Source organism: Pongo abelii, chromosome 14 (genome assembly GCF_028885655.2).
Source record: "Pongo abelii isolate AG06213 chromosome 14, NHGRI_mPonAbe1-v2.0_pri, whole genome shotgun sequence".
NCBI classification, from domain to species: domain Eukaryota; kingdom Metazoa; phylum Chordata; class Mammalia; order Primates; family Hominidae; genus Pongo; species Pongo abelii.
In genome coordinates this window covers 44,237,981-44,265,313 of record NC_071999.2, presented here as the reverse complement: position 1 = coordinate 44,265,313, position 27,333 = coordinate 44,237,981, and the positions used below count along the sequence as shown (strand labels likewise).

General features: G+C 38.8%; 1 long non-coding RNA gene across 1 annotated transcript in view; it reads left to right on the top strand.

Moving 5' to 3' along the window:
* LOC129049499 (uncharacterized) overlaps nucleotides 1-26,925 on the top strand; it is a 90,791-nt gene extending 63,866 nt beyond the window's left edge. Inside the window, exons 3-4 of the long non-coding RNA XR_010136749.1 lie at nucleotides 26,637-26,665; nucleotides 26,806-26,925. This is a non-coding gene — a long non-coding RNA (uncharacterized LOC129049499). The remainder of the gene's footprint in view (nucleotides 1-26,636; nucleotides 26,666-26,805) is intronic.
* The last annotated feature ends 408 nt before the right edge of the window (nucleotides 26,926-27,333 follow it).

The window sequence follows — 27,333 nt, the reverse complement described above, 5'->3', positions numbered from 1 at the left end:
TTGCATTACAAACACCCTGAGCTTCAGGATTCTGAATCTTTTATAACAGGAAGTAAGAAAACCAGCACTTTGTTGTGAAAGGATTTACTCTCTTTGTCTTCCAAAGCTGTTCACTATACAAACACTTCGTAAAAGGTAGTCCAGAGCATTGGTAACCAATGCCTCTGCTCCCAGGACATGGAGAAACATGAGAGGCCCATAGAGAACTGTCACTCAGCAATTCTCTCATTTCTACAACCTCCTGGTTTCTAGAAGAATTTCCCAGTATGTATGCCAAAGTTCTAACAAGTCAACTAATTTCTTCCCTTAGTGGTTGTGAATTTTTTTCCTTTCACACTTTAGTGTAGGGGTGCATCTTTATAACTGTTTTCTGTAGAGTGTTGGAAATTTCTGCTGCCCATTTTTATACTAGTTGTTGACAGTGGGGTGGACTTGAGGCTGACGGCTAAATTGCTGAGGAAGTCTCACCATGCAGAGGAAAATTAGCAACAACCAAGGTGCCATCTGGCAGCTGTCTTTTAACCTACTTCCCAGGATTTGACCTGCAACCACCTTCCTCATTTTCATTACCAGGCATTAAATTGAGGACTACTCTTTGCCTGGCTGGCCATACAACTTGGTCAAGATACTCACTACAGATTCCCCTGAACGTATTTCACATTCTGTTAATTGGTTCAAGAAGCCTTCATTCTTCCCCTTTCAGAAATCACGTCTTTAGCAGCACCCCATCCTTATTGCTAAAGCGGTCAGGACTTTAAAGGTCTGAGATTGGTTTTTACTTGCAAGCTAATAAGTTAACCTGCCACAGTTTCATGGATGATAGAAGAAGAAAGGATACTCCTGTGTCAGAGACAAAGAACAGTTTATGGCAAGTGGCATTATCCACAGGGTGATGCAAAGAGAGCCGGATGACACTTGGATACACGATAGGCTGCATTACAAAAGAGAAAACTTGAGTTTAGGGAATCTCAATCTTTTATATTGAGAATTAAGCAAACTTGCCTAACCTTTGTCTTGGAAGGAAATGCTATCTTTACTGTACTAAACAATAAACACACCTACCTTTTGTTATAGATGAAGACAGTGTCTCTAGCTTCCATGGCTCTACTATATAAATACGTTGAAAAAAATAATTCAGAATAAATGCAGCCAGTGTCTCTATTTATAACATACACAGAAATAGGAGAGACCAGTGAAAAAGTATCTCCCCATAAGCATTCCTTTAATAAATCAATTTCATATGAACTTTGTCTTTAGCTTTGCTTTTTTGGAACTCAAGACAGGGAAAATAAAAATGAGGAGTTGGAAGGCCAAGTTTGAAAACCACAATAATAATAATTATTATTGGATTATATTGTGTAATTTTGTACATTATTATTTAAAGTTGAATAACAATGAGAAGGCATTTTTGTGGCCACATGCGTTTGGCTCTCTTTCGTAGTACTGTAGTTAATAAATTCTAATGATTAAGAGAAGATGGGTGTTTGCCAAGGGAACAATGTCAGTAGAAACATTTCCAAATGGGAGTGGGCAGATTGAATGTTTAATTCAGCTAGCTGTGCAAACTACATCATTAGCACAAATTACCTTAAAGGCCTCCCTAGATATTTCTTTCTGGTCCAATTCACTGGGCTTTTTTCTTTCCTTCCCTTCCTTCTTTCCTCTCTCTTGCTTTCTTTCTTTTTCTCTTTTACATTTTTCCCTCCCTCCCTCCATCCTACCCTCTCTTCTTCTATTTTCTCTTTTGTTTTTTCTCTCTCTTTCTTTTTTCTTTCTTCTCTTTCTCTCTTTCCCTCCCTTCCTTCCTTCCTTTCTCCCTTCCTCCCTCCCTTCCTTCCTTTCTCCCTCCCTCCCTCCCTTCCTTCCCTCCCTCCTTTCTTCCTTTCCATCCTTTATTTCATCACTAAGGCTCACAGACCATTTCTTGCTTACAACATTATTATTTTTCTGTCAAAATAGTCTGCATAACTTGGAAAATGGAGAATGTTGAGTTCTATGATGTGTACAAGGAAATGAAGTACACACGAGTCTTCATAGATATATACGAAGGCCACAGAGATATGTATGTGTCTGCATGTTTAATAGAAGTATACATTATACACGCACATTGAAAGTAAGCTCCATGTTCCATCTGGATTTTTAATGCAGACTTTCCACAGTTGAATGTAAGCAATTACTGTCTTAGAAGTTTAAACGAATCCCACCTGTCACAAGACTCTATTAATCAGTACCATGGCTGTCATTGCCCCCTTGGCATCCGTAAATAGAATGTGCAACATGGTCAGCACAGAAGATCATAATTGGTCATTAACTCTTTTATTTCACAGAAAAGTAAGTACATGCTACAAATCAGTAACTATCCAAATGACTTAAAAATAACTACCTTTCCAAGACTTCAATGTAGGAACAAGAGAAAAGAAAAAGAAAAATATTTGGGGACATAAGCCAGCAGCCTTCCATCTTTTCACATCAGTCTTATAAAAGAGATATTATTATCTATATAATACAGAAAAGGGGAAGGGAGTCTCAGAAAAGTTAGTTTCCTTGTCAAAGATCCCAACACCCGGGAAGTGGCAGAATGGAATGTAAACCTGGGTCTGACCCCCTCTCATTTTTCTTACCAACCAACCAACCACATTGACTTAAGCTGGGAATAATTACTCCACCTCAACAGACTGAACCTGACTTCTGTATCTATCCAAGAGATTCACAACCCTAAGCCAGGACACTTAAAAAATGCCTTTGCCTCACCCAAGACCCACTGAATTCCCCTTCTGGAGAAGGGAGATAGGCTGCCACCAATGAAAGTTCTGAGATTGATTCTAATGTGCTTTTAAGTTTGAGAACCTTCAGTCTCGCTCAATACACTCCTTTTCAGGGCCCGTTAGTTGTACCACACCACTTCAAACTCAAAATATATGATCCAGTTATCAGACACACCATCTCCCAAACCTTCCTTTTTTATCTCAGTTTCACCAAGAGACTATCATTCTTTCGGGCTTCATCGAGCCTCCAAATTTTAAGGTTTTCTTTTTTCCCCCAGGACTTTTAAGAAGAAGCCTTTAAGCTGGGCTGGGTGGTACCCACCTGTAGTCCCAGCTATCCCTGAGGCTGAGGCTGAGGTGGGAGGATTGCTTGAGGCCAGGAGTTGGAGGCAGCAGTGTTCTATGATTACCCCTGAGAATAGCCACTGCACTCCAGCCTGGGCAAAACAGAGATCCCGTCTCTAAAAAAAATTTTCTTGATTTAAAAAACCCAAGAAGTCATTCTTAATTACTTGCATAGCTGTACTGACGGGAAGGTAATTCTTCTCTTAGCAGCTTAAGTTTGTTTCGCAAGTGATTACTGCTTCTGGTGCTCTGCAAAGAAGAACTGATGTGTTCACTTCTGGGATGAGAACAGAAAAGGAGATAGGGCATTGATTATACACGTGTTATTTTTCCATGACTGACATTCATTTACTCTGCAAATAATTTTTTCTCTTTTTGACATTTTAATGACTCTCCAGCAAAAATTCTTTAAAACAATGCCTTAACATTAATATAATCCTAAGTAGACTCAAAGAATAGTTTATATGCCTGAACATAATATAATCCTGATAAGATAATTTTCCCAAGGATAACTTTTTGGCCAAGTTGAATATATGCATTTTTACAATGCTTGATGTGTTAATTTGTGGTACACATGTTAATTATACATAAAATAATGTTTAATTAACATGTACAGCCATGCATTGCTTAGCAATGGGGACATATTTGGAGAAATGTGTTGTTAGGTGATTTTGTTGTGGTGCAAACATTACAGAGTGTACTTACATGAACCTAAATAGTATAGCCTGCTATACACCTAGGCTATATGATACAGCCTATTGCTTCTAGACTACAAACTATATGGCATGTTACTATACTGAATACTGCAGCAATTGTAATATAATGGCATCTATGTATCAAAACATAGAAATAAACATAGAAGGGGTATGGTAAAAATGTAACTTTATAATGTTACGGGACCACCAGCATGAATGTAGTATATCATTGACAGAAATGTTATGCAGTTCACGTCTGTATTATAAGCACATAGAATATTGCATAATATATATCACAGTGTTGTTTAATTTAGAAATATTGCTTTTTTATTCTTATGTTTTCTGAAAAAATTTATTTGTACCCTTTACATATACTTTTTATAACAATCTGTCATTACTAAACACATTTTAGTATCATCAAACACATTTTTCTCGAGTATTTCATCTTTACTTTCATGTAATATTTTGTGAAATAGAATTCACATATGATACTATTACGGATGGAAAATTATAGCCTGAGCTATAAGTATCCATTTATATATTTATTCATTTATTTAACAAGTATTGCCGAGTATGTACTGTGAGCTGGGAACAGAAGTAAGTCCTCTTCTTATGGTGAAGACAGTAATAACCTTTTGAAATAAAAGCGTTTTTAAAATAATTTCAACTTTTATTTTAGATTCAGGGGGTACATGTACAAGGTTATTACATGGGTATATTGTGTGATACTGAAGTTTGAGGTACAAATGATCTTATCACCAAAGTAGTGAGTATAGTACCCAATAGGTAGAGTTTTTCAGCCCTTGTTCCTTGTCCCTCTCCCCACTCTAGTAGTACCCAGTATCTATTGTTCCCATCTTTATGTCCATGAGTACCCAATGTTTAGCTCCTACTTACAAGTGAGAACACATGGTATTTGGTTTTCTGTTCCTGCATTAATTCACTTAGGATGGCCACCTCCAGCTGCATCCATGTTGCTGCAAAGGATGACTTTGCTCTTTATTATGACTATAGTATTCCATGGTATAAATGTACTTACATTTCCTTTATTCAGTCTGTCATTGATAGGCACCTATATTGATTCCATGTCTTTGCTATTGTGAATTGTGATGAACATATGAGTGCATGTGTCTTTTCTGTAGAATGATTTATTTTATTTGGGTCTATGCCCAGTAATGGGATTGCTGAGTTAAATAGTAGTTCTGTTTTTAGTTCTGTGAGAAATCTCTAAACTGCTTTCCACAATGACCAAACTGATTTCCATTCCCACCAACAGAGTACAAGCATTCCCTTTTCTCAATAAACTCACCACCATCTGTTGTTTTTTGACTTTTTAATAATAGCCATTCTGACTGTTGTGAGATAGCATCTCATTGTGGTTTTGACTTGCATTGGAATGTAAGTTCTGATGAAGTTATTCTACTGAAGAAAGACATGTGAAAAATATTTATCAGATACATTCCATGAAGTGCTATAAAGTCAAATAAAAGAGCAGAGGATGGAGACTGGTGGTGGGGAGTGCGATGCTTCCTTAGGGTATAAGGGAATGCCTCTTTGAGGGTTGCCTTAACTGCATCCTTTATTTTCTGTATTCTGATGCTTTCATCTCTGGGACCTGGCTGACCCTGGAGGGACTGCCTCTCTCAGGGATAGCCAAGTCTTAGAGACAGTAAACAACTCATGGATGTGCTTTTCAAATCCAAACCAAGGAATCCAGATCCCAGACCCTAACCCCCTCCTTTGTCGTTTGTCATATTCTAGTCCACTATCCATCTGCTCTCATCACCCCAGGGCCAGACACCAGATAACTAGGGACAACCCCACTGAAATTATTCAAACTAGTCCATCCTAAACCTGCTTCCCTTCCCCTGGACACCGTAATAGAAGCTCTTGCCCACAGCTGTCCCCACAACCCTCTGCCTCCTGATTGGCCCTAGTGTTTCCCCGCCGGGTCCACCATGGTGGGTCATGCTCCTGTTCTTGGCAACTGTGAGTAAAAAACTGTCCTTTCAGTGGAATTTACCTCCTGGTCTATTGCCCTTACAATACCTCAACATTTGTATTAATACACTGTATTTTAACACAGAGGGGGTGACATTGAAGGAGAGACTTCAATGAAGTAAGGAGACTAAGGATATGTGGAGAACGACCATTGCAGTCAGAGAACTGCATGTGCTCGTGGGCAAGTTTGAGGAGCAGCAGGTTGGCCCTGTGGTCAGAGCTGAGTGGGCAAAGAGAGAACACTACAGATCCATCAGGAAGGAGGCTGCAGCAGTGGTTAACGTGAGAACAGGTGCCGAGTTTCATTTGAAACTGCCAGTGATTAGACTGTCAATGGGGAGAGGCAAAATCTAGATAATCACTTTTCCAGATAATGAATAACTATTGTCAAAGGCATAAACTAGGGCCAGACATAGGAGCAGATAGTTCACATCTCCTACAAGGTAGCTCTCAACTCCTGTGAATGACAGAAGAGAAATTCTGTTTCCATATCGTGCTCTCTGACTATAATGGATTATTGTGTTTGTGAAAGAAGCACTATGTTACCTCAAACCAGAGCACTTTCAAAATGACCTGCTGGATCATCCCCACACCTGAGATCTTATTTTGCATTTTGGCTAAATGAAGCTTCTTTTCCTCTGAGTTTTCCTAAAATAGAAAAAAATTGAGGACAAAGGCATTACTAATGAAGTAGGTCATAACAGAGTTGTCTTTAGCCAGGACTTATGCATGTATGATTAAATGCAATATTTATTATGTATGTGGGTGTGGGAAAAATATTTAGTATGCAAGTGGTGGGCACACATTAATTAGAAACACTTTCTTGCATATCTTATTACTGTGCTGGGAATGAGAGATGCTCAGAAGTATGAAATGGTGTTCACCTTAAAGAGTAGACGTCAAGGCAAACACAGATAAAACCCTTGTAATTACAATATTTAATAATAAGCCAAATTTTGTGGTATAGATGACAGCTTTTCTTTGAATTCAAAGGAAAGAGAAGAAGTGTTGGCATGATAAACGAAAAGATTGATTTTCATTTTAATGTTGAACTTAAAGAAAGCATGTGATTTCAACAGAAGGATGGTAGAGAGACTGCATGAAGGGAGCAAACCGTGAAAGAAGAGAATGTAGAGTGTTTGGGGACAGTAAAACGTTAGCTTGGTTAGAAAGAGGAAAGCATGGAAAAATATATAATTGTTCGAGATCTTGAAAATACGGCAAACAAGCATTTAGTGATAATTGGAGGAAATGGTGTATCATTTGTCATTTTGAACAAAGAAGGGACATCATGTGAATAACTTTTAGGAAAGATTTTTCTGTCTGAATTAAGCTGAATAGTTCAAAGGTAAAACAGCTAGAATTAAGGACAATAGATATGAGGTATATTAGTTTCCTAGAGGTGCCATAGCAAAGTACCACAAACTAGGTGGCTTGAAACGACACGAATTTATTGTCTCATAGTTCTAGAAGCTAGAGGTCTGAAGTCAAGATATCGACTTGATTGCTTCCTCCTGGAGGCACTGAGGGAGTGTCTGTTCCATGCCTCTCTTCAAGCTCTGGCAGTTGCTGGCGCTCCTTGGTGTTCCTTGGCTTGTAGATGAAGCACTCCAGTCTCTGCCTTTGTGGTCACATTGTGCTCTCTCCCTATTTATATTTGCATCTAAATTTCCCTCTTCTTTTAAGGACATCATTAATTGGATTAGGACCCACCCTAATCTGCTATGACTTCATTCCAACTTGATTACATGTGCAAAGGTCCTATTTCCAAATAAGGTCCTATTCACAGGTACCACAGATTAGGGCTTAAACAAATTTTTTTAGAAGACACAAACCCACAACATGAGGATTAGGTAGTAATGTAAGTGCTATGGACTGAATTGTGTCACCCCCAGATTCATATATTGAAGCCCTAATCCCCAGTGTGGTGATATTTGGACATGGGGCCTTTGCGAGGTGATGAGGTTTAGACAAGGTCAGGAGAGTGGGGCCTGATCATGATGAGGTTAGTGCCCTTATATGAAGAAATGCTACAGAGCTTACTTCCTCTCTCTCTGTCTCTGCCATGTGAGGACACAGCGGGAAGGCTGCAAAAAAGGAGCCCTGACTAGGGAACCAAATCAGCCAGCAGCTTGATCTTGGACTTCCCACCCTCCAGAACTGTGAGAAATAAATTCCTATTGTTTAAGACACTCGGTTGGTTGTCTTTTACTATGGCAGCCTGAGGTGACTAATACAGCAGGTATGAGGTGATTTATGTATTCAGTAGTTCTCAGTGAACTGCCATGTGCTAAGCACTATGCTACATATTGGATGCCATAGACCAGGGTGTTGTGATTGATTCATTAATGCATTTATGCATCTATGTATGTGTGTGTATACTTATCCACTACTTTATTCCCAAAAGAACTTAGGCATCTATATGATTATAAAAGGGGGAATAGAAAATCAAGTAAAAATGTGATAATTTGGAAAGATAAGAATTAGAAAATAATATGTAACTCCAGAGTAACAAATTTGAAAAATATAGAATAGAAAACTTCTTGACAAAATATAAAATACCTAAATTAAATTAACACATAAAAAACATGATTAAATCAATTACCATAGAAGAGAATGAAAAAATGATTGAAGAACTACTTCCATTATGATGATGTCAGAACCAGATGGGCTCAAGGCTGAATTTTATCTAACCATTAAAATAACAAATGATTCTATCATTTGTTAAAACCATTTTCAACTTCAGAAAAAGATGGAAAACTAAGTATTCCTTTCATAAGTCCAGCTTAAGTTGAATATCAAATTTTATAACGATAATATACAAAAGAAAGCTATAAACAATTATTTGTATTAAACGTAGATGAAAAAATTATAAATAAAATGCCAGCAAATAAAATCAACAGTATAGCAAAAGATTAATATACTATGACCAAGTGGAGTCATATTCCAAGAATGCAAGTCTTATTTTATTTTTATTATTGGGAAATCTGTCAACCTAGCTCAATTCATTTAAATTAAAGGAGAAAGTATATGATTACATGAATAGATGCTGAAAATGTATTTAATGGTCTGCAACAGGTATTCTTAATGTAAAAATTCTAAGTTATATAAGAATAGATAAACACTATTTATGAAAGAAAAACAAATATTACTCTGAATGGTAAGACACTAAAATTGGAAGCTAAAGATGCCTGCTTTAAACAATGAAGCAACAATGCTTTAGGGCTATGTGGTAGACTGACTTCTAATATAGTCTCCAATAATCTCTATCTCCTGGAATTCACACCCTTGGGCAATTCCCTTCTCTTGAGTCTGGGCTAGTCCTAGAGATTTGCTTTGAATTTTATTAAATATATGGCAAAAATGATGGGCTACCACTTCCAAGATTGGGTTACAAAAGATAGTGACTTCTGTCTTGCTAGCACTCTTGCTCTCTTTGACTCTTCTTGCTTGTTTGCTCTATTGAAGTCCTCTAGGCCAGGAGTCCCCAACTCCCAGGCCATGGACCAGTACTTGTTTGTGTCCTGCTAGGAACCAGGCCACATAGCAGGAGGTGAGAAGCGGGAGAGGCAGTGAAACTTCATCTGTATTTACAGCTGCTCCCCATCACTCGCATTGCCACCTAAGCTCCGCCTCCTGTCAGATCAGCAGTGGCATTAGATTCTCGTAGGATCATGAACCCTATTGTGAACTGCACATGTGAGAGATCTAGGTTGTTTGCTCCTTATGAGAATCTAATGCCTGATGATCTGTCATTGTGTCTCATCACCCCCAGAAGGGACCATCTCATTGCAGGAAAACAAGCTCAGGGCTCCTACTGATTCCATATTATGGTGAGTTGTGTAATCATTTCATTGTGTATTACAATGTAATAATAGTAGAAATAAAGTGCACAATTAATGTAACATGCTTAAATCATCCCAAAACCATGCCCCACAATCCCGGTCCATGGAAAAATCGTCTTCCATGAAACCAGTCCCTGGTGCCAAAAAGGTCAGAGAGTGCTGCTCTAGGCAACAGCCAGGGAGGAACAAATAACCTACAGAGATCTGTTTCTTTCCAGCAACAACTTGAGTGAGCTTGAAAGTAGGTCCTTCCCTGGCTGGGCACGGTGGCTCATGCCTGTAATCCCAGCACTTTGGGAGGCCGAGGCCTGAGGATCACAAGGTCAGGAGATCCAGACTATCCTGGCTAACACGGTGAAACCCCGTCTCTAAAAACACACAAAAATTAGCCGGGCGTGGTGGCGGGTGCCTGTAGTCCCAGCTACTCGGGATGCTGAGGCAGGAGAAGGGCATGAACCTGGGAGGCGGAGCTTGCAGTGAGCCGAGATCGCAGCACTGCACTTCAGCCTGGGTGACAGAGCGAGACTCCGTCTCAAAAGGAAAAAAAAAAAAAAAAAGAAAGTAGGTCCTTCCTCACTTGAGCCTTGAGATGGCAGTAGCCCAGGCCAACACCATGATTGCAGCCTGTGACAATTCACGAAGCTGGTGACCCAGTTAAAGTGTGCCTGAGTTTCTGACCAACTGAAACCGGGAAATAACGGTTGTTTCTTGCAAGAAAATCAAGGAACATACATTTGCTACCCATGAATAGCAGAAGCATTATTAACAAAATGAAGAAAATATTTTAGAAAAGGAAAAATTAGAACGATTAGAAGGATACACACATTGAAAGGTTGATAAGTTTGATCATCTTAGGAAGAGCTGTAATGGCACATGGGAACAGCAGTGATGACCTTTGCCCCTATATAGTATTGTATTATATTGTTTTACTTGTTGCAAGTAGCATGAATTACCACTGGAATTTGAGAAAAAATGAAATATATAAAATTTCTAAATAAACATAGTATTAAAATAGCTTGGTGGAGGCACTTTTTTCCCTAGTATTTGCTGTTTTCTTGCTGTGAAGGAAGCTGATATAATTTCTAGACTCTCCCTGCCCCTTTGCTCACCCCAAGGCAAGATGAAAGGTAGGATTAGAAGATGTACTAATTGATCGACTTGGGGAGACTGACTTTGCAGACATTGCCCAGTTCAGCTCCTCTTCCCCTTGGAAATAAAATGCCATCAGGGAGCAGGCATTCTGCTCCATTTCTTCCAGGACAGGATTTCTCCCTGCAGGATTGGCACTGGCTGGGCAAGGAACTGTGCCCACTTCTGGAGTTCATCTGGCAAGCCCATTTGACTCTATCTCTAAGCTACCTCTATGTTGATCTTCCATCTGCCTTACTATTTGTTTTATTTCTCAATTTACTCAGAGTTGGGGCAGAAAAGAGAAATGTAATTTGTTGATATTCTTTAAAAAGCAACAGTTTTAGTTGCGGAAAAAGATTTAGAATACAAAAACAAAAGTGGTTTGTAGTGTATATAAATTTTATCTAAACACACTGTAAACAAATATGAACTCTAGTCAGTTGGAGGAACAATGGTTTTATTGAGGAAATGGCCTCAAGATGGGAACAAAAATATCCTGAAGGATGGTTGGTCCCTTTCCCATGGGGGATTGAGAGTTAAGCCCAAGGGGTCAAGAGATCAAAAAGAGAATTGTTACGAGGGATCTTTCTTCAACTACTTTTGATGTTTCCTTTCTATGCTGGGAACACAGTTAAATGACTCTGACTCTGTCCTAGATTGTGGGACAAAATATGCTCACTCCTGGTCTCTGTCTGCCATTTACTCATTTCACCCCAAGGTGGCAGTGGTGTGGTGATTTGTTCTACTGGTTAATTATGGATAATTACATTGAGCATACATAGCCCAGTTTTGCCCTTCTCTTGAAAGCAAGCCATTTACAGGAAACATGCATTCTGGTCTGCTCCTCCTGGGACACGCTCTGCCCATGAAGGGTGAAAGGGCAAAAGATCTGCCTCAGTGCTCTTTTGATTGGGTGGGTAAGTGTTTCTAATTAGTGGGTTCAGCCAGCAGCTATATCCGGCTCTCCCACTAAACTATGATCTCCCAATTTCGCTTCCAGTTATAAAGATGAAATTTTGATTTCCCATCTGCCTTACTTTTTATTACTTAATTTGTTCAGAAGAGGATATGCAGGAAAAATCTCCCCTCAAAGATGCCGATGTGATTCTATGTGACCTTTTTCATTCTAAAGAGTTTTTTGAAAGTGGGAGTTTCTGTGTTATTCTCGGACACTTGGATGGATTGATAATGTTCCCAGTGTTTTCCCACACTCTAGGACAGAGTCAGTGACTGATGTTCCCCCTTTGCTTATAGGCTAAATTGTAGCTAGGGAGGACCCAACTTTTATAACATAATATATTTAACTTATTAAGTATTCTGCTCAATGCCAGGTCCAACTTAATGTTCGTGAAAAAAAAATCCTTAATGTGGATAAGGATATTCACCATATTATGTGTGACTCAATGAGTTTATATGAATTACAAAAGGTTACAAAGATAGTCAATACCAATCAACCAAGCCTAGTTCTGGTTCTAACTTCAGGAATCTTTTTGCCATATGATGCAGTTGATTTGAAAAATCCATTAACTCTGCTGCTTGATGAGGAGTCAGAAAAATAGTGAGCTCTGAATAGACATGACGTCCAATGGCATTTGTGTTTAAAGTATAAAATAAAATTTAAGGGAATATAGGAATTGTGATATTACCTAAAGCAGTATAGGATCCGTGGGGTCCTCCTGTTGGAGTCCAATCTCACTTTGTCTGGTTCTGAGGCAAATGAGCATCATTATCTTCCCAGCAATATTTTAGAGTTAGCAACTGCTACATCATTTTTAAATGAGAAAATACTCTGATCTTTCCTGAACTGTTCTTCTTTCCAGAATCAGAGAGGAAACTGCAGCTTTTAGAAGCTCCTCACACAATTTCTGGTTTGTAGTATCTTGAAAGTTCAGTATTGATGGTTGGCCTTTGCATCTTTTAAATTTTTTTTTTCTCTTTTTCTCATCTTCATCTTTTGTCTGTTACAGCTGATAATGAGTACGGATCATCAGAGAAACTACTAAAACCCAGTTTCTTCCCTGCAAGCCTGGCCCTAGCAAATATTAATGGAAATAGATTTCTCTTCATCTGGGGGCTGCTTCCTCGGATTGGCCTTCATGTTTCTTTCCATTCCCATCCCATCATCAGGAAATCAGCATCTTAACTGTGGAGGATAATGTCTCCTAGGGTGTTAGTGAGAGAGGAGGGCCCAAAGGCCTTTGTCAGATGGTATTTACACATTTTAGACTGGAGCTTTTCTATGTAGTCATAGTTAATGTAACAGTACAGATGTCTGCCCAGTAAACTTTCTGGATAAGATCAGTTTTCCCAGGCAGGGCTATTCACAGTTCTCATATCATAGTGTGAAGGGAGCTTTTGTATTTCCCTTGTAGGACTAAGCCTGCTCCCAGGAAATAGGTAAAATAAAACAAGGTAAAAATGAAATGTGCTATCTCATGGACCCCAAATAAGTGGTAATTTCACTTTAGCACTCTGTAGGTGAAATTGTATAGTGTTGTGACACATAAAGTCCTTATCATTCAAAGCCCTAAATTTAGAAGGTGATAAAAGTCTTCTGTCCTCTTGGTTTCTTTAGCTTTCTATTATTAAACCTTGAATCAGCCAAAGGTGAATAAAGAAACCTCTTGTGTCAGGAATTGATATCTTCATTTGAGATGATGTAGTCATCCATTTTTATAAATTATTATTAATGAAACATAAACCAATAATATATTATCAGCCCAGCATATTTTAATCACATTTCTTACTATTTTATTAATAATTAAATAGGTAGTATTTTAACTAAAATATAACTAAATATTATCATCTGTGGTAATCAACTTTCACTAAGAGAGGAGGCCAGACACTTCGGTGGTTTTAAATCCTTTTTTTAAATTTCAACATCTTGTCATTGTCAAGAAGTTTCTACTGACCCCTCCCTTCTCCCAAGTGCACGTCACTGAGCCTGCACTTGCATTAAGCCATTCCCTTCAGATCAGGTGCTCCCAGCAAAGCGTGGACAGAAAGTCACACATTCCAAGGTGCATAGCTCCAAATATATGGATATATTCTTAGATGAAGTCAGAATCCTTGAGACAGTCTGTTTCAAAGGGTAAATGTGGATGGTTTTGCAAAGATACATATAGTTTTACCCTCAATGGCTAGCTGAAATAAGTCCCTTGTGAAAAAGAGCAAATACCAATCAATTTCATCAACTCAGTATATGTTACATAGAATCAGCCCAGAAAACTGTTTTATACAACATCCAATGCAGGCAATGAATGAAAAAAAGTGCATTTCTAACAGAGTTCCATTGACATATATACATTCATCTAATACATATTCATGACTGGCACTTTACTGCAATAAGTTTCAATTAATATTAACAATACTAAGGGAAGCAGAAGATTTTAACAAAGTCCTCTCCAGATGCCTTGATAAACAATAGCAATATGTAGAAATCTGGTGATTCATATTTTCTAAGAAGTTTAAAATGTATCTTAAATAGAAAATATTTTCAGAATCTGAGGTAACCACTTCATCTCTGCTAGTACTTTTCTCAGTATTATAGAGTTTTAAGAGTTTTCTCTTTAATGTCTGCTGGAAGGTGGCATTCAGCTAAGAATTAAGTTCTGAAATGAATGTGTCTTTCCTTAATTAGGAATTTCAATCAAATACCAAGAATTGACATCTTGAAGCTAAGGATTGTAGACGAAAAGAGTCAAACTCTGTATAATATTTGAAGAGATTTATTCTGAGCCAAATGTGAGTGACCATGGCCCATGACACAGCCCTCAGGAGGTCCTGAGAACATGTGCCCAAGGTGGCTGGGGTGCAGCTTGGTTTTATACATTTTAGGGAGGCATGAGACATCAATCAAATACATTTAAGAAATACATTGGTTTGCTTCAGAAAGGCGGGACAACTCAAAGCAGGGGCTTCCAGGCTATAGGGAAATTTAAACATTTTCTGTTTGATAATTGGTTGAGTTTATCTGAAGACCTGGGATTAATGGAAAGGAATGTTCGGGTTAAGATAAAGGATTGTGGAGACCAAGTTTTATTGTGCGGAGGAATCTCTCAGATAGCAGACTTTAGAGACAGAGAGAGCATGTTGTAAAATATTTCTTATTCGACCTAAAATGGTGGCTGGCTCTTATTTGATTATCTCATGGATCTGCAAAGAAAGGAAGGAAGGAAAACAAAGGGGAAAGTGGATTCTCTATAGGATGTGGATTTTTTTCCCACAAGAGACTTTGAAGGGCAATTTCAAGGAATGTCAAGGAAATATATTTTGGGTTTGAATATTTTTTCCTTGTCTAGTAATGTTATGCCAGAGTCAGATTGAAAAGTAAGTCATGATACATACGGTCAAATAAAGCCCATATCATGAGAATTTATGGTTTGTAGGGCATGACTCCCTAGACCCCTTAGGTAGGAATTTGGGCCAGATAAAAAAATCAGAGCTTAGTCTTCAGGATTATCAAAATTACAAGCTTGGAGGTAATTAGCCTCCACCTTTTGGAATCTCTCTAAATAGAAGTTTATCAAAAAGTGCTCTAATTTTAAAGCTTAAAGAAAAATTACACTGGTAATTACTCAACAGTTGTAAACCATTCTGTAAAGATTACAGTTCTTCCATGTAACACATTTTAAAGGCAGTTGACAAATAGGTTGCAGTTGAGATTACTATTCTGAATAGTAAGCCCAGAGTTTCAAAGCCCTTACCCAGTAAAGAGTGCATTCTAAAATGCCTCCCAGTCATCCCAGAAAGTTGACTGGGGGAGGTCCCTGGGTTAATAAGACATCCAGGTTCTTTTTTATTTTTTTGAGGGGGAGTCTTGCTGTGTCACCCAGGCTGGAGTGCAATGGCATGATGTCTGGTCACTGCAACTTCTGCCTCCCGGGTTCAAGCGATTCTTCTGCCTCAGACTCCTGAGTAGCTGAAATTACAGGTGCATGCCACCACACCTGGCTAATTTGTAATATTTTTAGTAGAGATGGGGTTTTACCATGTTGGCCAGGCTGGTCTCGAACTCCTGACCTCAGGTGATCCACCCACCTAGGCTTCCCAAAGTGCTGGGATTACAGGTGTGAGCCACTGTGTCCGACCAAGAAATCCAGGTTCTTACACAGATTCAGTTAAGAACTTTCTGATTATTTATTAGCTTATTTATGTGACTGTTGTCTTCACTAGACAACACATTCTTTGAAGAGCAGGGAATTCCTTCTGTGCTGTCATAGCACAAGCATTTTGGTAATAACTGGTAAAAAGAAAAAACTCTGTTTTTCTATACTTTCTCAAACTTCTGACACCCAGTATGTGGTTTTATTTCCACACCAATCAATTCCACAAGTCTTGGTGACCCTGACTGGATGTCCTGGTGTTTAACTCAATTCTAACTCTAACTGCCCAGAGTTAGCCCAGACTTCACCAGTTAAGGGCTCAGTGCCACAAGACTGCCCCCCACTTCAGATGTCAGTTGCAAGTAGCGAGTCCCCACGTTGCCACAAACTTCTGTCTGACATGGCGACAAATCAGAGGTTCCCACAACCTCCTCCTCATGTTTGATAATTTGCCAGAATAGTTCACAGAATCCAAGGAAAGTTTACATACCATTACTCACTTATTAAACAGGAAATTTTAAAGAACACAAATGAACAGCCAGATGAAGAGATACACAGGGTGAGGCCCAAAAGGGTCCAGGAGCTTCTGTCCCTGTGGAATTTGGGGGTGTCACCCTCTTCACAAATAGATGCATTCTAGTTCATCAACCTTGAAGCTCTCTGAACCTCTTTGGTTAGCATTTTTATGGAGGATCTATCACATAGGCATGATTGATTAAATCATTGGCCTTTGGTGATCAGCTCAGCCTTCAACACCTCTCCCTCCCCCCAGGGTTCAGGGGATGTCACTGAAATTTCCAACCCCTTAATCATGGTTGATTTCCCTGGCAACCACCCCCTCCTCACTGCCTCATGCTTAGGGGCTTTCCAGATGTTGCCTGATGAACAGAACCTCAGATGTGGTTGAAAGGAGCTTGTTAGAACAACAGAGGCTGTTCCTTTCACCTTTATCTCCCCAGAGCTGTTTCAGAAATTGGAGGCAAAAAAACTCCAAAACAAAACAAATAATACAGTAAAAGATATTCTTATCACTCTTATCACTTAGGAAGTTACAAGGGTTTTAGGAGTTCAGGCCAGGAGCTGGGGACCAAGACCAAAATACATACAAACATGTCTATTTTTTCTTCTTTATTATCATTTTATTTTTAAAATTAATTTTATTTCATATATATGAGGGCTACAACATGTTATGGGAGACATATAGATAGTAAAGTGGTTACTATAGTGAAGCAGATTAACATATTATCTCCTATAGTTACTTTTGTGTGTATGGCAAGAACACACAAAACAGCTAAAATCTACTTATTTAACAAAATGACAAGAACAGCTAAAATTTACTTATTTAACAAAAGTCCCAGCAATCTCTCTTCTGCATATATGCCCAAAGGAGATAAAATCACCACCTTGTAAAGATACCTGCACTCCTATGTTCCTTGCAGCATTATTCACAATCGCCAAAATGTGGAAATAACCTAAATGTCCATTGATGGAAGAATGAATAAAGAAAATGTCACGTACATTACACACAACTTAATATTATGCAGCTTTTAAAAAGAAAGAGAGCTTCCCATTTGCACAATGTGGGTGGACCTGGAGGATATTATGCTAAAAGAAATAAGCCAGACAGAGAAAGAAAAACATTGCATGATCTCACTTATAGGTGAAATATATTTCTTATATCACAATATCATACTTGACAAAGAGTACACACTAAATAATATTTTGAATAAATGAGTGATGATTTAAAAACCTCTTGGGAGACCAGTTTTCTTATTTATAAAATAAAGATGTGTAATTAGATGTTCTGTAAAGTACCTTTGAGCTCAAAGAAACTTCTAAAATATCACAATTTCCTTTTTGAAAACATTCAATTAATTTCTCTGATTATTTATGTGAACTTAGTGAAAATTATTTTTTAGAAGATATTTGGCTGGCATGGAAGCTAAGAACCCCATATCCTCGGAAAGGAGATTGCAATGGAGAGACTCTGTATGTGGTAGCTGGATCTGAACACAAGCTCTCAGCCTGTCCAACAGCCCTTCACTGACCACCAGATTCCACTGGTAACTTTACTCATTATAGTGTAGAAGGAGGTGTTACTGGGGCTCCTCCCTGCTTCAGGAGATACCAAGGCATCACAGGATAGATATCAAGATATCAAAGTCAGAATACAACAGGCCTCCACCATATATATTCAGATACCCAAAGCAAATGGTTTTAAGACCCCTTTCCACAACTCAACTCTTGACTGCCTCAGCCAGACCAGAGATAGAAGTCCCAGGGAGAACTTTCAGACGAGACTCGTAGAGAGACTTCTTTGAAGAAAGCTAAAGCCTTTCTGTGCTGTGCAATGGGTGCTGTGGTTCAGCTCCAAGCCTAGGGAGGAGAGTTTTAGGAAAGCCACTTGGAGAGCTTTGAAATGTGTTCTCCTCAGTAGCAACCTCAGGAGGCCCAATTCTTGCCTGAGAAAACTAAAGCTGACTGTGGACTGATTGAGATTCACTGCACCCTTGAGTGTGAGAGAGCACTGCCTGGTCAGGGGACAGACCCTTGGGAGCAGGGAAGAGATAATGTGGGATAAATGTGGAGCTTGTTCCTGGAGCTATGAGGAGTCTTTGGGAAGGGTTAGGGAGTGACAAAAATAAATCTGTGTTTTGACCTCAATGCATGAGTCGTGGCTTGTACAACACTGTAGTTATATCACGGTTACTGCAGGTTTGCTGGTTTTCTGGTGCTCCCCTGAATTGGATGTGTTGTATTTGAAATTTTCCAAGATTGCATGTTGTTTCTCAGTAGAAGAGGAGGCCTTGAATGAGAGCCGCCTGTTTGGGATATTGCATTACCAGTGAGCAGTAGTGGGATCTGATCTGCTAAATCATGAGAAAAGCTTCAGGGGATCACATGTTGTTTAGCAGGACCTGCCTCTGGTCTTTTGTGGACACCGTGATACACGGCCTAGATCCCACTTCAAGGACTTGTTCCTCCACCTGTTGGGCATGCTGTCAGCTGACAGGCTTCCCCTGTTAGGCTTTTCTGGGATTGCCTCAGTTGGCTGCAGACAACTCCCTCACTCAAGGTCAAATCTCTTTTCCAGGTGGTCTGCATCCAATGACTGACCAAGGCAGAGGGATAAACATTGGCTATTTTGACTCAACTCAAAAGTAACTCTGATGGGCTATTTGACCTTCATAGCTTCCAGTGAGGTCATCTGAAGCTCATTTGGCCTGCATTACAACTCACTTCTCCCTCTGCCTGCCTCTTTACCCACCTTTTCCACAGGTGTGGCTACTAAGGGCTCTCCCTAAGAAACATCATGCTCACTAAGTTCCCAGGAAGCCTTCCCTGCAACAGAAGCCCTCTAATTGCACCTCGTGAGTAGTTTCTATCCTTGAAATACTACTTGGTTTCAAATTTGCAAGTACACATATGCACAGTGCTGTAAAGGTATGAGCTTAGAACAACTAAAGTAATGCATGTTTGCATAGAAATGTGTGCATTTAATTTGCAACATTATAATTTGTGAAATATGTCATTTGTAAAATTTAAATCATAAGGTACAATTCCCTGAGGCTTCTTCACAATGAACATTGAGCCCATGGTGATATCGCCAGTCTTCTTGCCCTAGAGACAGCCACATATGCTTATGCAGAAATCAGTTTCCTGAACATTTCCATGTAGTCTGTCCTAAACAGAAGTTTCTGTTTAGTTAAAAAAAATAGAGCATTAATAATTTTATCACTCTCTAAAGAGTAAAGCAAGAGTGACAAAACAAGAGCTACAAATTCTGTAGCTTTTCCAGGAAGAGTTGATCAAGCAATGCAATCCCAGGCTTTCAACTCCACTTCATTTTGAAACAGTGTGTGCACACGTTCATTTCAGAGATACAGTCAAATCTTCTACTTAATGAGCCTTTAAAATGAACTGTGCTCTTGGCTTAGCCCATACATATTTATTATTAACTCATTATGAAATTATATTTTCCATTATGTCACAAGGCTGCACATAAGGCACTGCCTTTCCACTTGGCCCCATTAAAAACTTGATAAACACATGTATTAAAACTGGTAGGGGTGAATTGTTCTTTACAGTAATTTGTTCTGATGCCAGTTCTCTTTCAAATCATTGCTTCTTTAGGGCAGAGAGTGATTGTAAACCTCTGCATTTGCTCACAGGAATGTTTAAAACATGGCCTTCCTTGCATGCAGCACACGACTTAATACCACTTAATTGAATTCAACAAAACTGGTTCAATGGCACATTATTTAGCAAACGTACCTGTTTTGAGAAGTAATTTTGTTATAAACTTCCTTCACCATGACTTTATTATTGCCTATGCACTGGGAAGTCGAGGTTGATGGAGAGCAAACTTATTTGTACATCCTCTGCTACTAATTTCACTTTCATTATAAGCACATGCCAAGCCCAAGCAAAGAAATTCTGAATTAGCTTCTGGTTCCAGCATTTCTATTCATACCATGGAGGAGTACTCAAACAAGTGGCAAAAAGAAGGCCCCAAGCAGGCCCCAATTCCTTGTCTCTTAGAGAATCTTTGAATTAGCGATGTTTTTATTCTCTTTCCTGGCCCAGTACAACTTCAAGTGGGCACGTAGGCTCACACATGTCTACAGGCACACACACATATGATTTTCATGTATTCTGAGAGGCTGCAGTAATGTGCAGAGTTCTGCATTCCTATGAGGGTATTTTGTCTTTGTACAATTTGTGGCTGTCTGACTTTACATGTTTATGTGTGTGATTGTTTCACTAATGTCTAGTCTTCTCCTGGACTTCACTTCCCTTGAGCGAAGGCATTATTAGTTTCCCCATGCACCTAGCACAATGCCCAGCACGCAGTAGACTTTAGTAAATGTTGTGGCCTAGCCCTGGACTTTAGAGTCCTCTATGCAGGCACAGTTGAGATTTTTCCATTTCTTTTTTCTGTTTGAAAAATGCTTGGAGTGCCTTTACAAGATTCATCATTCAAGAATGGAGCTGCCAGAGTTGCGACATTAAATAAAGTTTTTGGTGACATTGCCTTGACACTTAAATTGTTGAGTGAGTCCTAAGAGGTACTAAAGACATAAACCAGGTAGACGATATCCAAGAAAAGTGGAAAGTCATACTTTTATACTTGTGCAGGACACACACACATGCGCACGTGCACACACACACACACACTTTATACATATCATGGAAGCCGTTGTTATCTTCTGCAGAGTTCCTGGATTCCCATGGAGAAAGGAAGATCAGTTCCATCTCCCACTCCTAGGGACCTAAAAAGAGAGAGCTGCCTAAATCTAGACTGCAGTTTTGGCTAGAAGGAATTTGAGCCAGGAAAAGCCAGGAATGATAGGCAGGAACTGTAGATTCATTAAACGTGTTTTAGCATCCAAAAGACCTAGCGGCAGAAATCAATAGTTTAGAATATAAAATTGAGAAAAAAAGCAAAGGCATTAGGGTAACAGAGATGAAAAAACAGCAGTAAGAGGGAATCAGCACAAGGAAAATGCCCCTTGAGGTGCGTTTCCTTGTGTACGTTCTGCCCAGGACAGATCCCATCTTAGATTACAAAGGGGTTAGATGTCACGGGCAGAGACAGTCAAACACCTTGGCTGTCAGCCCAATAGTTTAGTCTTTGTATGGGAAGCAGTCTGCGCAACTTCTGAACACTTATTTATTGACACTCCTTTACTGTCATCTTTTAAAATAGTGATAATGAATTGTGAAATTTAATGCTATGCTTAATAGGATGTCATGGGATATTTTGACTGAGTAAATTGGGCTCTTTAGTTCTCTAACTCTTTAATAACCAGAAAATCTTCAAACTTGTATCTGATTCAAATACATTGGTCAATGCCATTTAAACTATCAAAGTGGTAATGTTCTGGCCACCAGGTGATGAAAAGTCTCATTGATTTGCATTCAAAGTTAGTGAGTGGCTTAGAACCTATGAGGCTCAGACTACACACGTCCTCTGATGGAGGAGTGCTATTCAGTATCCTGTGTTCCATCAGAGATCTACTTATAGTTCCCTGCGGAGAACATGCCCTTTTATGTTCTGTTATTTTGTACAGTGTTTTTCCAGTGGGAACCCCTTTGTTCTTTTCCATGCCTATGTAAATTCTACTCAATCCAGAGTTTAGAGCTGAAGCAGGAGGTGCATAATTAGTCAAACAGATAAATAATATCACATCTTGTACTTCATTTATTGATGTGTAGTAGTCAGCCTCTAAGAAAGCCCCAGTGATCCCTGCCTCCCAGTATTCCTGCTTTTGTGTAATCATGTAATCTCCTCCTATTGAATGTAGGCTGGACTTAGTGGCATGCTTTTAATAAAAAGAATAAAGCAGAAATCGTGGTATGCACATAACTCAGAGATTAAATCATAAAACAGTGTGCTCTCTTTCTCCTCTCATAACTTTCTCTTGGCAAAGCCAGCTGCCTCGTCACAAATAACCCTATGGAGAGGCCCATGTGGTTAGGAACTGAAGCCTTGGTCAACAGCTGCATAAGTGAATTTGGAAGTGCTGCCTCCAGCCCCAGTCAATCTTCAGATAACTGCAGCCCCAAGAAACCCTGGGGCTTCATGAGACAACCTGAACCGGAACAACCCAGATAAGCTGTCCCTGGATTTTTGACCCATAGAAATGATGAGATCATAAATGTTTGTGTTTTCATATGCTAAACTTTGGGGTAATTTGTTCACAGAAATAGATAACTAATACATCACGTAACCTATACTTACCGAGTTCCTACTGTGTGCTAAGGGATGTCAGGGAATACACCGTGACAATCAAAACCAGGCAAGTACTTTATCCTCATGAAAAAAAAAACCTATTATTAAGTTTTAAATATCCAATTTATTAATATGAACCTGAATGCAGAAACAAGGCTTTCTGGAGCCAAGAATATTTATTATTATTTACTTATGGCATATAATTTTAGGGTTCCCTTGTGCCTCAATTCTTATATCTAGTGTGACAAAATGACAGCCAAATGCATAAAGGGGATTGTAGGTGAGGAAACCTGAAAGAAAATAATCCTAATTTTTATTACAGGAGAGGCAGCTGTTTCCCCTCTCCTTAAAGTCTCTTTGGTGAGGATCCTGGGTTCTCACTCTAATTTTATGGAATGAAAATAAATGTCCCCAGGGGAAAAATAAGCTCAGATGTCTCCATAATCCTGAGTCTTACCCTCCATTGAAATGTATATTTCTACCTTCTATTGCTTGCTTTTAGTGGAGGTCCCAAGTTTTTTCCCCAGGAGCCTCTAACTTTGCAGCTCCATAACTATAACATCTTCATCATAACATTAATCAGAAAATAAAAATTCTGAATTAAGTTGAATGTTTTACAATAATGGAAATGGTAAAATAAGGAATGAAAGAGAAATTAACAATCCTGTGCATGTGAAATTAAAAAATATCAGCTATCTGGACTCAATCTAACTAAAGATGTGTAAGGTATGCAAGATATGGAAAGCTACAAAATATTACTGAGAAAAAAATCAGTAAAGTAGTAACAAATGCAGGGAATATATACCATAATCAGTGATGGACGGTCTCAATATTGTTAGGTGTCTATTCTTCCCAAATTGATTTATAGATTTAAGGCAATGCCAAGGAAAATACCAACAGGCTCTTTTGTAGAAATTGACAAGCTCATTCTCAAATTTTCGTAGCCTAACAAGGGATCCAGAATAGCCAATGCAATATTTTAAAAAATGAAACAAACTTCAAAATCAGGAGTTATTATAAATCTACCTGCTGCAAATTATATAATTTATTATTGACTCTAAATTAACACCTGTGATACTGGGTTAAGGATAAATAAATAGACTAGCGTAACAGAGAGAAGCCTCCATACGTGAATATACAAGCGCCTGATTTATTACTAATGCTTTATTGTAATTCAGTGGGGAAAATCACAATATCTTTAATAAAAGGTGCTGAATCAACAGGATGTCCATGTAGAAAGAAAGAAATACTGACACCACCTCACACCATACACAAAACTTAATTCAACATGGGTCATAATAAGAGGTAAATGAATCAAGCTTCTAGAAGACAACAAAGAAGAACATCCTCATGAATTTGGAGCACACAAGCATTTCCTAAATAGAACACAAAAAAGCATTAATCATAAAAGAAAATATAGGAAAATTAGATTTTATTCACATTAAGAACTTCTGTTTGTTGAAGAACATTAAGAGAATGGATCCACTAAGACAATGGACAGACAAGCTGTAAACTGGGAGGAGGTTTTTGGAACACATATATCTCTCAAAGGACTCTTATCCTGAAATATAGACTCTACAAGTCAGTCAGAGAAAGAAAGACAACCCATCCTATGCACAACCTATCGCTATTGTAAGGTTTAGAGGAGACAAGGCTCATAAACAGTACTTTAAAATTTTTGCAAATAGTTAATACTATCATTATTGCCACTCAAAGGACTAAGAGCTGTTGGCCCAACAGTTTAGTCTCTGTATGGGAAGCCCTCTGCACAACTTCAGAGCACTTATTAATTGATGCTCTTTTGCTGTTGTTTTTTAAGAGGAATTGATAAATTCTGAAATTTAATGCGGTGCTTAATAGGATGGCTTGGGATGTTTTGACTGAATAAGTTGGGCTTTTTTGTTCTTTAACTTTTCAATAACCATAAACTCTTTAAACTTGTACCTGATTCAAATACATTGGTCAGTGCCATTTAAACTGTTGAAGTGGTAATGTTCTGGCTATCAGGTGATGAAAAGTCTCATTGATTTGCATTCAAAGGTGGTGAGGCACTTAGAACCTATGAGGCTCAGACTACTCATGTCCTCTGATGGTGGGCACAGACATTGTGACACATCTTCATCTGTTCTTTGGTACAGTTGTAATTTGCAAGTCTGATGATGTCATGATTTCAGAATGTAATACATCATTAAAATTTTTTACTGAGTTGGGAAATTATGAGCTAGAGAAATCCTTGGTCCTGCTGACTCAAACTGGAATAGAAAGACCGTAAGCATTGGAGGAGCCGTAGAGTATGCATGGCATGGATCTCCCATGAATATCAATTTTACTCTGTTATGTAGAAGGAAAATGGCAAATAATTTAATGATGCTAGTTTAATAGTAACCAATTTGAAACATTTTTATATTAAAAATATTGATATATACTATGAAGAGTATATAAACTGCACAAATTTTCAAACAAAACCTAAGAATTCCCAGACTTTATCCACTTGCTGAGGTTCCCTTAGGCAACAAGTCCTAGGACCCTGGGAATAAATGTTCATGTTCGTCTTAGGGAGTGAGGTTTGTGAAGCTCTTATAGTCTATGTAAACTAACCCTCTTATTTTACAGTTGACGATTCTGAGGTCCAAATAGGCAAAGTTAGTGGCAGAGCCAGGGCCACAGCCTAGGAGTTCTGCCACCCCATCTTGAAGGTTTTCTGTTTTGTTTCCAGAATATGACTGGTGATGTTGCATGAACCATTGACAATATGCCTGAAGTTGAAGCTGTGTTCGGTGGTTTACCAAGACCTCTTAGAAAAAGACCTTGAAAGACTCTCATGTGTTTTTTGTTTTGTTTCATTTTTTTTTCGTTGCCAAGTTGACCTGAATTCATAGATGGATTAGTCTCCACCAATTACATGACAGATATTTAGTAATTAGCCCGTAGAGTTAAATAGTGTTCTACCAAACTCACTCAAATGGAACACAAATGCTCTGATTGAGATTCCAGTTTTCACAAGCAGTGTGCCTAAGGGCGAGCTAGAGGGTAAAGGACAACACTGCGATGTATTTGCAGTGACAACCCCTCACTATCTTGGCTTAAAAATAGCCCTGAAGAGAAGTGGCCATTAATGATCCAACATTCATTCATGCAGGGACACATGGTTCTACTCTAATCAGAGTTATCATTTTTGGAGCATTTCTAAGGCACTGTTGTTTTTTTTTTAAATTTTCCTTTTAAAGTTACAGAAATGGGGAAAGCAGGGATATATCAAATCTCTGCCAATCAGAATGAAATATTTTATCTAATTTCATATAATTAAATATTTTATGAGAATGTTAGTATTTTCCAAGTTTTTCTCTGAGAATAATGGGAAGAATTTGAGTGGATAAACAACTTTTAAAAAGTGCAAATCCGGGCTCTTTGGATTTTGCCAAATGCTCTGTGGTGATGGAAATGATCTGTCATCCGCTGCCTTGGAGGTCTGGAAAGTTCCTGGAGCCATCGAGAAGCTGCAGACATCATGCACTCGGCACGGGGGTGATCTGCTTCCTTTTCCTCTGCCATGCGCGTTTATGTCATACGACGTTTGATTTTGGTTTTCAAGGCCGTGTGTGTGCATGTTGCATTCAGCGTGTATCCTTCCTCTTGCCAGCCATGAGACTCCGTAATTTCTATTCCTGCTTGTCTGAAACAATCACCCCGACCCCCATTTCATTTTCTTACTTGAAAAAAATATATAAGTAACTGGTGATTTTTTTCTGACACCGCATATGGCACCAGAAGAAATATACATATATTTTTTGGATAAAATTTTTGTGATAGAACAGTTTTAGATCGACAGAAAAATTACAGATATAGTACAGAGAGCTCCCGTAAACACCACGGTTTCCCCTATTAACCATACTGTATTAATATGGTACATGTGTCACAATTAGTGAGCCAATATTAATAGATTATTATTAACTAAACTCCATACTTTATTCAGATTTTCTTAATTTTTAACTAATGTCCTTTTTCTGTTCCAGGAAACATCTAGGATGCCACATCACAGTTGGTAATCATGTCTCCTTAAGTTCTTTTTGGCTGTGACAGTTTGTCAGACTTTCCTTAAAAGTTTTGAGGAGTACTAGTTATGTATTTTGTAGAATGCCCCTCAAGTGGTATTTGTCTAATGTGTTTCTCCTGATTAAACAGGCTGTAAATTTTGGGGAAGAAGACCACAAAAGAAAAGTGCCATCCACGCCATCCACGTTACATCCTATCAAGGGTATGTGCAGTCAACGTGACTGATGTAATAATGTTAACCTCGATCGCTTGACTGAGGTAGAGTTTGTGGAGCTTCTCTCTTTTTTTTTTTTTTTTGAGACGGGATCTCACCGTGGCCCACGTTGAAGTGCAGTGGGGCAGTCACAGCTCACTGCTGCCTTGATCTCCTGGACTCAAGCGATCCGCCCACCTCAGCTGCCTGAGTAGCTGGGATTACAGGCACGCACCAACACAGGCTAATTTTTCTTTTTTCTTTTCTTTCTTTTCTTTTTTTTTTTTTGAAAGAGATGGAGTCTCACTTTATCGCCCATGCTGGTCTTGAACTCCTAGGCACAAGCAATCCTCCCATCTTGGCCTTCCAAAGTGCTGAAATTAAAGGCAAGAGCCACTGCGTCTGGCCTGGAGTTTCTCAACCGTTCAGTTGTTTGTTCTCCTTTCCAGAGTGTACTCCTGTGA